Source organism: Hylobates moloch, unplaced genomic scaffold (assembly GCF_009828535.3).
Source record: "Hylobates moloch isolate HMO894 unplaced genomic scaffold, HMol_V3 SCAFFOLD_34, whole genome shotgun sequence".
Lineage (NCBI taxonomy): Eukaryota > Metazoa > Chordata > Mammalia > Primates > Hylobatidae > Hylobates > Hylobates moloch.
In genome coordinates, this window is record NW_026652309.1 from 1,659,258 (window position 1) to 1,667,832 (window position 8,575).

General features: G+C 42.3%; 1 protein-coding gene across 3 annotated transcripts in view; it reads left to right on the forward strand.

The window, feature by feature from the left end:
- The window catches only part of LOC116463381 (synaptonemal complex protein 2), a 100,596-nt gene that overhangs the window by 75,409 nt on the left and 16,612 nt on the right, over positions 1 to 8,575 (forward strand). The gene's annotated exons all lie outside the window — the stretch shown is intronic.

The following is an 8,575-nucleotide window of genomic DNA, read 5'->3' on the forward strand; positions in this document are numbered from 1 at the left end:
GCTGTGGGTTTGTCATAGATAGCTCTTATTATTTTGAGATACGTCCCATCAATACCTAATTTATTGAGAGTTTTTAGCATGAAGGGTTGTTGAATTTTGTCAAAGGCCTTTTCTGCATCTATTGAGATAATCATGTGGTTTTTGTCTTTGGTTCTGTTTATATGCTGGATTACATTTATTGATTTGCATATGTTGAACCAGCCTTGCATCCCAGGGATGAAGCCCACTTGAAAAAGAGCCCGCATTGCCAAGTCAATCCTAAGCCAAAAGAACAAAGCTGGAGGCATCACACTACCTGACTTCAAACTATACTACAAGGCTACAGTCACCAAAACAGCATGGTACTGGTGCCAAAACAGAGATATAGACCAATGGAACAGAACAGAGCCCTCAGAAATAATGCTGCATATCTACAACCATCTGATCTTTGACAAACCTGACAAAAACAAGAAATGGGGAAACAATTCCCTATTTAATAAATGGTGCTGGGAAAACTGGCTAGCCATATATAGAAAGCTGAAACTGGATCCCTTCCTTACATCTTATACAAAAATTAATTCAAGATGGATTAAAGACTTACATGTTAGACCTAAAACCATAAAAACCCTAGAAGGAGACCTAGGCAATACCATTCAGGACATAGGCATGGGCAAGGACTTCATGTCTAAAATGCCAAAAGCAATGGCAACAAAAGCCAAAATTGACACATGGGATCTCATTAAACTAAAGAGCTTCTGCACAGCAAAAGAAACTACCATCAGAGTGAACAGGCAACCTACAGAATGGGAGAAAATTTTTGCAATCTACTCATCTGACAAAGGGCTAATATCCAGAATCTACAATGAACTCAAACAAATTTACAAGAAAAAAACAAACAACCTCATCAAAAAGTGGGCAAAGGATATGAACAGACACTTCTCAAAAGAAGACATTTATGCAGCCAAAAGACACATGACAAAATGCTCATCACTGGCCATCAGAGAAATGCAAATCAAAACCACAATGAGATACCATCTCACACCAGTTAGAATGGCCATCATTAAAAAGTCAGGAAACAACAGGTGCTGGAGAGGATGTGGAGAAACAGGAACACTTTTACACTGTTGGTGAGACTATAAACTAGTTCAACCATTGTGGAAGTCAGTGTGGCGATTCCTCAGGGATCTAGAACTAGAAATACCATTTGACCCAGCAATCCCATTACTGGGTATATACCCAAAGGATTATAAATCATGCTGCTATAAAGACACATGCACACGTATGTTTATTGCAGCACTATTCACAATAGCAAAGACTTGGAACCAAGCCAAATGTCCAACAATGATAGACTGGATTAAGAAAATATGGCACATACACACCATGGAATACTATGCAGCCATAAAAAATGATGAGTTCATGTCCTTTGTAGGGACATGGATGAAGCTGGAAACCATCATTCTGAGCAAACTATCACAAGGACAACAAACCAAACACCGCATGTTCTCACTCACAGGTGGGAATTGAACAATGAGAACACATGGACACATGAAGGGGAACATCACACACTGGGGCCTGTTGTAGGGTGGGGGGAGGGGGAAGGATAGCATTAGGAGATATACCTAATGTTAAATGATGAGTTAATGGGTGCAGCACACCAACATGGCACATGTATGCATATGTAACGAACCTGCACATTGTGCACATGTACCCTAAAACTTAAAGTATAATAAAAAAACAAAGATAAGAGAAAGCTTGCAGCTTTTTTTTTTTTTTTCGAGACAGAGTCTCCCTGTCACCCAGGCTGGAGTGCAATGGCGCGATCTCGGCTCACTGCAGGCTCCGCCCCCCGGGGTTCCCGCCATTCTCCTGCCTCAGCGTCCCAAGCAGCTGGGACTACAGGTGCCCGCCACCTCACCCAGCTAATTTTTTGTATTTTTAGTAGAGACAGGGTTTCACTGTGTTAGCCAAGATGGTCTCGATCTCCTGACCTCCGGATCCGCCCGCCTCGGCCTCCCAAAGTGCTGGGATTACAGGCATGAGCCACGCGCCCGAGCAGCTTGCAGCTTCTTAGAGATTGGTTAAGTGGTTGCGGTTGCGACCACAATGCTGATAGTGATATGGACAGTGAAGTCTCGGTTGAAGAGGTCTCAGATGGAAATGAGGAACTTACAAGAAACTGGAGCAAAGGTCACACATTTTATGCTGGATGCATTCTGTTCATGCCTTAGGGATCTGTGGAAGTTTGGATTTGAGAATGATGACCTAAGGTATCTGGTTGAAGAAATTTCTAAGCAGCAAAGTGTTCAAGAAGTGGAGTGGCTGCTTCTAACAGCCTATGCTCCCATGTGGGAACAAAGAAATGACTCAACATTGGAAATTATATTTAAACCAAAAATGGAGAGTAAAAGTTTTGAAAATTCGCAGCCTGGCTGTGTGGCAGAGAAAGAAAAAGCTATTTTGGGAGAGGAATTCAAGCAGGCTGTTGAGCAACCACTTACTAGAGATACTGGCATAACTAAAAGGGAACCAAGTGCTACTATCAAGACAATGGGGAAAAGGCCTTGAAGGCATTTTAGAGAACTTTCATTGCAGCCCCTACCACAAGGGGCCCAGAGGCCTAGGATGGAAGAATGGTTTGTAGGCCACGCCCAGGGCCCATGTCCTGTACAGCCTCAGGACACTGCTCCTTACATCCCTGACTCCAGGTCCAGCCTCAGCTCAAAGGGCCCCAGATACTGCTTATGCTACCACTCTGGAGAGCACAAGTCACCATAAGCCTTGGTGGTTTCCACGTGGTGTTAAGCCTACAGGTGCATAGAGTGCAAGAGTGAATGAGGCTTGGCACCCTCCACTTAGATTTCAGAAGATGTATGAGAAGTGGGACATGGAGTTAAGGATTATTTTAGAGCTTTAAGATTTAATGACTACCCTGCTGGGTTTGGGACTTGCATGGTGCCTGCTGCCCCCTTCTTTTGGCTGATTTCTCCCTTTTGGAATGGGAATATTTACCCAATGCCTATACCCTCATCGTATCTTGGAAGTAAATAACCTGCCTTTGATGTTACAGGCTCATGGGTGGAAGGGATTTATTTGCCTTGTCTCAGATGAGACTTTGGACTTGGGACTTTTGAGTTAATGCTGGAATGAGTTAAGACTTCGGGCAACTCTTGGGAAGGCATGGTTGTATACTGCAATGTGAGATGGATATGGGATTTGGGAGGGGCCAGGGGTAGAATGATGTAGTTTGAATATTTGTTCCCACCAAATCTCATGTTGAATTATCATCCCCAATGTGGGAGGTAGGGCCTGGTGGGAGGTGTTTGGGTCCTAGGGGCTGGTCCCTCATGGCTTGATGCTGTCTTCACAATAGTGAGTGAGCTCTCATGAGATCTGGTCATTTAAAAGTGTGTGGCACCTCCTCCTCTCTCTCTCCCTCCCTGTCTCTCTTCTCTTGCTTTCACCATATAACCTGACTGCTTCCTCTTCACCCTCCCCCATGATAAGCTTGGTGAGGCCTCCCTTGAAGGTAAGCAGATGTCAGCACCATGCTTCCCATAAAGCCTGCAGAACCACAAGCCAATTAAACGTCTATTATGTATAAATTATGCTGTATCAGGTATTTCTTTACAGCAATGCAAAGCAGACTAATACAAATTCTTTTCGGCATATACCTAATAGAATTGCTGGGTCATATGGTAACTATTACGTTTAACTTTTTTGAGGAACCACCAAACTGTTTTCCACTGTGGCTGCATTATTTTACACTGCCCCAGAAATGTCCAAGAGTTCCAATTTCTCCACGCCCTCACCAAAATTTATTGTTTTTTTGATTCTAGGTATCAAGTGGGGATAAAGCAGCATTTCATTATGGTATTGATTTACATTTCCCTAATGACTAATCATGCTGAATATCTTTCTATGTGCTTACTGGCCATTTGTAGGTCTTCTCTGAAGAAATGCTTATTCAAGTCCTTTGGCCATTTGTATTTGGGTTGTGTTTTGTTGTTTGGTTGTAACACTTCTTTAAATATTTTGAATACTAGACTCTAAGAGACACAATTTGCAAATATTTTCTCCCATTCTGTAGGGTGTCTTTCCACTTTTTGGGAGTGCTAAAAAGCAGAGCACCTCTCCTCCTCCAAAGGCACAAAAGTTTTGAATTGTGCCTTTGGAGGAGGAGAGGTGCTCTGCTTTTTAGAGTTTCCAGTTTTTCTGCTCTGTTTTTTCCCCATCTTTGTGGTTTTATCTACTTTTGGTCTTTGATGATGGTGATGTACAGATGGGTTTTTGGTGTGGATGTCCTTTCTGTTTGTTAGTTTTCCTTCTACCAGACAGGACCCTCAGCTGCAGTTCTGTTGGAGTTTGCTAGAGGTCCACTCCAGACCCTGTTTGGCTGGGTGTCAGCAGCGGTGGCTGCAGAACAGCGGATTTTCATGAGACCACAAATTCAGCTGTCTGATAGTTCCTCTGGAAGTTTTGTCTCAGAGGAGTACCTGGCCAAGTGAGGTGTCAGTCTGTCCCTACTGGGGAGTGCCTCCCAGTTAGGCTGCTTGGGGGTCAGGGACCCACTTTAGGAGGCAGTCTGTCCGTTCTCAGATCTCCAGCTGCGTGCTGGGAGAACCACTACTCTCTTCAAAGCTGTCAGACAGGGACATTTAAGTCTGCAGAGGTTCCTGCTGACTTTTTGTTTGTCTGTGCCCTGCCCCCAGATGTGGAGCCTACAGAGGCAGGCAGGCCTCCTTGAACTGTGGTGGGCTCCACCCAGTTCGAGCTTCCTGGCTGCTTTGTTTATCTAAGCAAGCCTGGGCAATGGCGGGCGCTCCTCCCCCAGCCTCGCTGCCGCCTTGCAGTTTGATCTCAGACTGCTGTGCTAGCAATCAGCGAGTCTCCGTGGGCATAGGACCCTCCAAGCCAGGTGTTCTTTGAAACCAACGAGAACAAAGACACAATATACCAGAATCTCTGGCACACATTCAAAGCAGTGTGTAGAGGGAAATTTATAGCACTAAATGCCCACAAGAGAAAGCAGGAAAGATCCAAAATTGACACCCTAACATCACAATTAAAAGAACTGGAAAAGCAAGAGCAAACACATTCAAAAGCTAGCAGAAGGCTAGAAATAACTAAAAGCAGAGCAGAACTGAAGGAAATAGAGACACAAAAAACCCTTCAAAAAATTAATGAATCCAGGAGCTGGTTTTTTGAAAAGATCAACAAAATTGATAGACTGCTAGCAAGACTAATAAAGAAGAAAAGAGAGAAGAATCAAATAGATGCAGTAAAAAATGAAAAAGGGGATATCACCACTGATCCCACAGAAATACAATCTACCATCAGAGAATACTACAAACACCTCTACACAAATAAACTAGAAAATCCAGAAGAAATGGATAAATTCCTCGACAAATACACCCTCCCAAGACTAAACCAGGAAGAAATTGAATCTCTGAATAGATCAATAACAGGAGCTGAAATTGTGGCAATAATCAATAGCTTACCAACCAAAAAGAGTCCAGGACCTGATGGATTCACAGCCGAATTCTACCAGAGGTACAAGGAGGAACTAGTACCATTCCTTCTGAAACTATTCCAATCTATAGAAAAAGAGGGAATCCTCCCTAACACATTTTATGAGGCCAGCATCGTCCTGATACCAAAGCCTAGCAGAGACATAACCAAAAAAGAGAATTTCAGACCAATATCCTTGATGAACATTGATGCAAAAATCCTCAATAAAATACTGGCAAACCGAATCCAGCAGCACATCAAAAAGCTTATCCACCATGATCAAGTGGGCTTCATCCCTGGGATGCAAGTCAACATACGCAAATCAATAAATGTAATCCAGCATATAAACAGAACCAAAGACAAAAACCACATGATTATCGCAATAGATGCAGAAAAGGCCTTTGACAAAATTCAACAACCCTTCATGCTAAAAACTCTCAATAAATTAGGTATTGACGGGACGTATCTCAAAATAATAAGAGCTATCTATGACAAACCCACAGCCAATATCATACTGAATGGGCAAGAACTGGAAGCATTCCCTTTGAAAACTGGCACAAGACAGGGATGCCCTCTCTCACCACTCCTATTCAACATTGTGCTGGAAGTTCTGGCCAGGGCAATCAGGCAGGAGAAGGAAATAAAGGGTATTCAATTAGGAAAAGAGGAAGTCAAATTGTCCCTGTTTGCAGATGACATGATTGTATATCTAGAAAACCCCATTGTCTCAGCCCAAAATCTCCTTAAGCTGATAAGCAACTTCAGCAAAGTCTCAGGATACAAAATCAATGTACAAAAATCACAAGCATTCTTGTACACCAATCACAGACAAACAGAGAGCCAAATCATGAGTGAACTCCCATTCACAGTTGCTTCAAAGAGAATAAAATACCTAGGAATCCAACTTACAAGGGACGTGAAAGACCTCTTCAAGGAGAGAACTACAAAGCACTGCTCAATGAAATAAAAGAGGATACAAACAAATGGAAGAACATTCCATGCTCATGGGTAGGAAGAATCAATATCATGAAAATGGCCATACTGCCCAACGTAATTTATAGATTCAATGCCATCCCCATCAAGCTACCAATGACTTTCTTCAAAGAATTGGAAAAAACTAAAGTTCATATGGATCCCTTATCTTTCTTTCTTCTTCTGAGCCCTCCTCACTCTTCTAATCTCTTAACCAGTTCCAAACCTGCTTCCACATTTTCAGGTACCTTTATAGCAATGTCCCGCTCCTCGGTACCAACGTTCTGTATTAGTCCATTCTTACATTGATACAAAGAAATATCTGAGACTGTGTAACTTATAAATAAAAGAGATTTAATTGGCTCACAGTTCTGCAGGCTTTACAGGAAGCATGGTGCTGGCACCTGTTTGGCTTCTAGCGAGGCCTCAGGAAGCTTACAATCGTGGTGGAAGGTAAAGAGAAAGCAGGCAAGTCACATGGCAAAAGCAGGAGCAAGCAAGAGAGTGAGTTGCAGGGGCAGGTGCCACACAGTTTTAAATGACCGGATCTTGTGAGAACTCACTATTGTGAAGACAGCACCAAGCCATGACGGATCCACTCCCATGACCCAGACAAATCCCACCAGGCCCCATCTCCAGCATTGGGTATTACAATTCAACATGAGATTTGGGCAGGGACAAATATCTAAAATATAACAGAATTGAAAACAGATTGAACAAACACTTGGATGAGAATGTTCACAGCAATACTATTCACAATAGTCAAAAGGTGGAAACAACCCAAATGGCTGTCAACTGATGATGAATAAACAAAATGTGGTATATATCAATACAGTGGAATATTATTCAGCTATAAAAGGAAAGGAGTATATAGTCATGCTACAATGTGGATGAACCTCAAAAACATTCTAAGTGAAAGAACAAGACACACAAGGTCATACATTTTAGGATTTCATTTATATGAAATGCCCAGAATAGGTAAATCCACAGGGACAGAAAGCAGATTAGTGGTTGTCAGGGGATGAGGGAAAGGAAGAATGGGGAGTGACTCCTTAAAAGTTATGTTGTGATGAAATGTTTTGGAACTAGATAGAGGTGAGGTGGTAGTTACATAACATTGTGAATGTACTAAATGCCACAAAATTATACTACTTTAAATGCCTTATTTTATTAATCTGCATTTCATCTGAATTATTAAAACTTATTAAAACCCAGCCTTTATATCATGGCCTAGAAGGCCCCACATGAGCTGACCTCTGCCTCTCTTTACCCTTATTTTGTTCTCCTTTCCCCCTTGTTGAGTATGCCTCAAGCTATTACTTGAACAATCTCACTTTTTTCTAAATCTTTGGTTTTGAGATTCCATTTTTCTGGGAACTCTTGCTGTTTTTCACGTGTCCATTTAAGTGGTAATTCTTTAGACAGCACTTCCCTCACCATCCAATTAATGTTACTATTTCTGTCTATCATATAGCAATTTTTGGTATCTGAAATTTCTTTATTTCTGCCTTGCCTCCACAAACTCTACTCCTGTAAATTCTGTGGGGGTAGGAAACTTGTATGTCTTATTCATCACAATTTTCAGAAGCTAAAAGAGTGTCTGGAAAAGTAGGCTTACAACAATGTGAATGAACAAACTAATGAATATGGCAGTTTTAAGTAGGAATTTACTAAGTTCAAAGAGAACTAATATGTCTCCTAAAATTCAAGTCCTATGTGGTGTCAGCATTTTCATTGTAATTGATAAAGTATTAACCAGCCATTTGAACATCTATTATATGATATGCACTGAGCTCAAATCTAGATACAGAAATGAGTAATAGGCCGGGCGCGGTGGCTCACGCTTGTAATCCCAGCACTTTGGGAGGCCGAGGCGGGCGGATCACGAGGTCAGGAGATCGAGACCACGGTGAAACCCTGTCTCTACTAAAAATACAAAAAATTAGCCGGGCGTGGTGGCGGGCGCCTGTAGTCCCAGCTACTTGGAGAGGCTGAGGCAGGAGAATGGCATGAACCCGGGAGGCGGAGCTTGCAGTGAGCCGAGATCGCGCCACTGCACTCCAGCCTGGGCGACAGAGTGAGACTCTGTCTCAAAAAAAAAAAAAAAAAAAAAAAA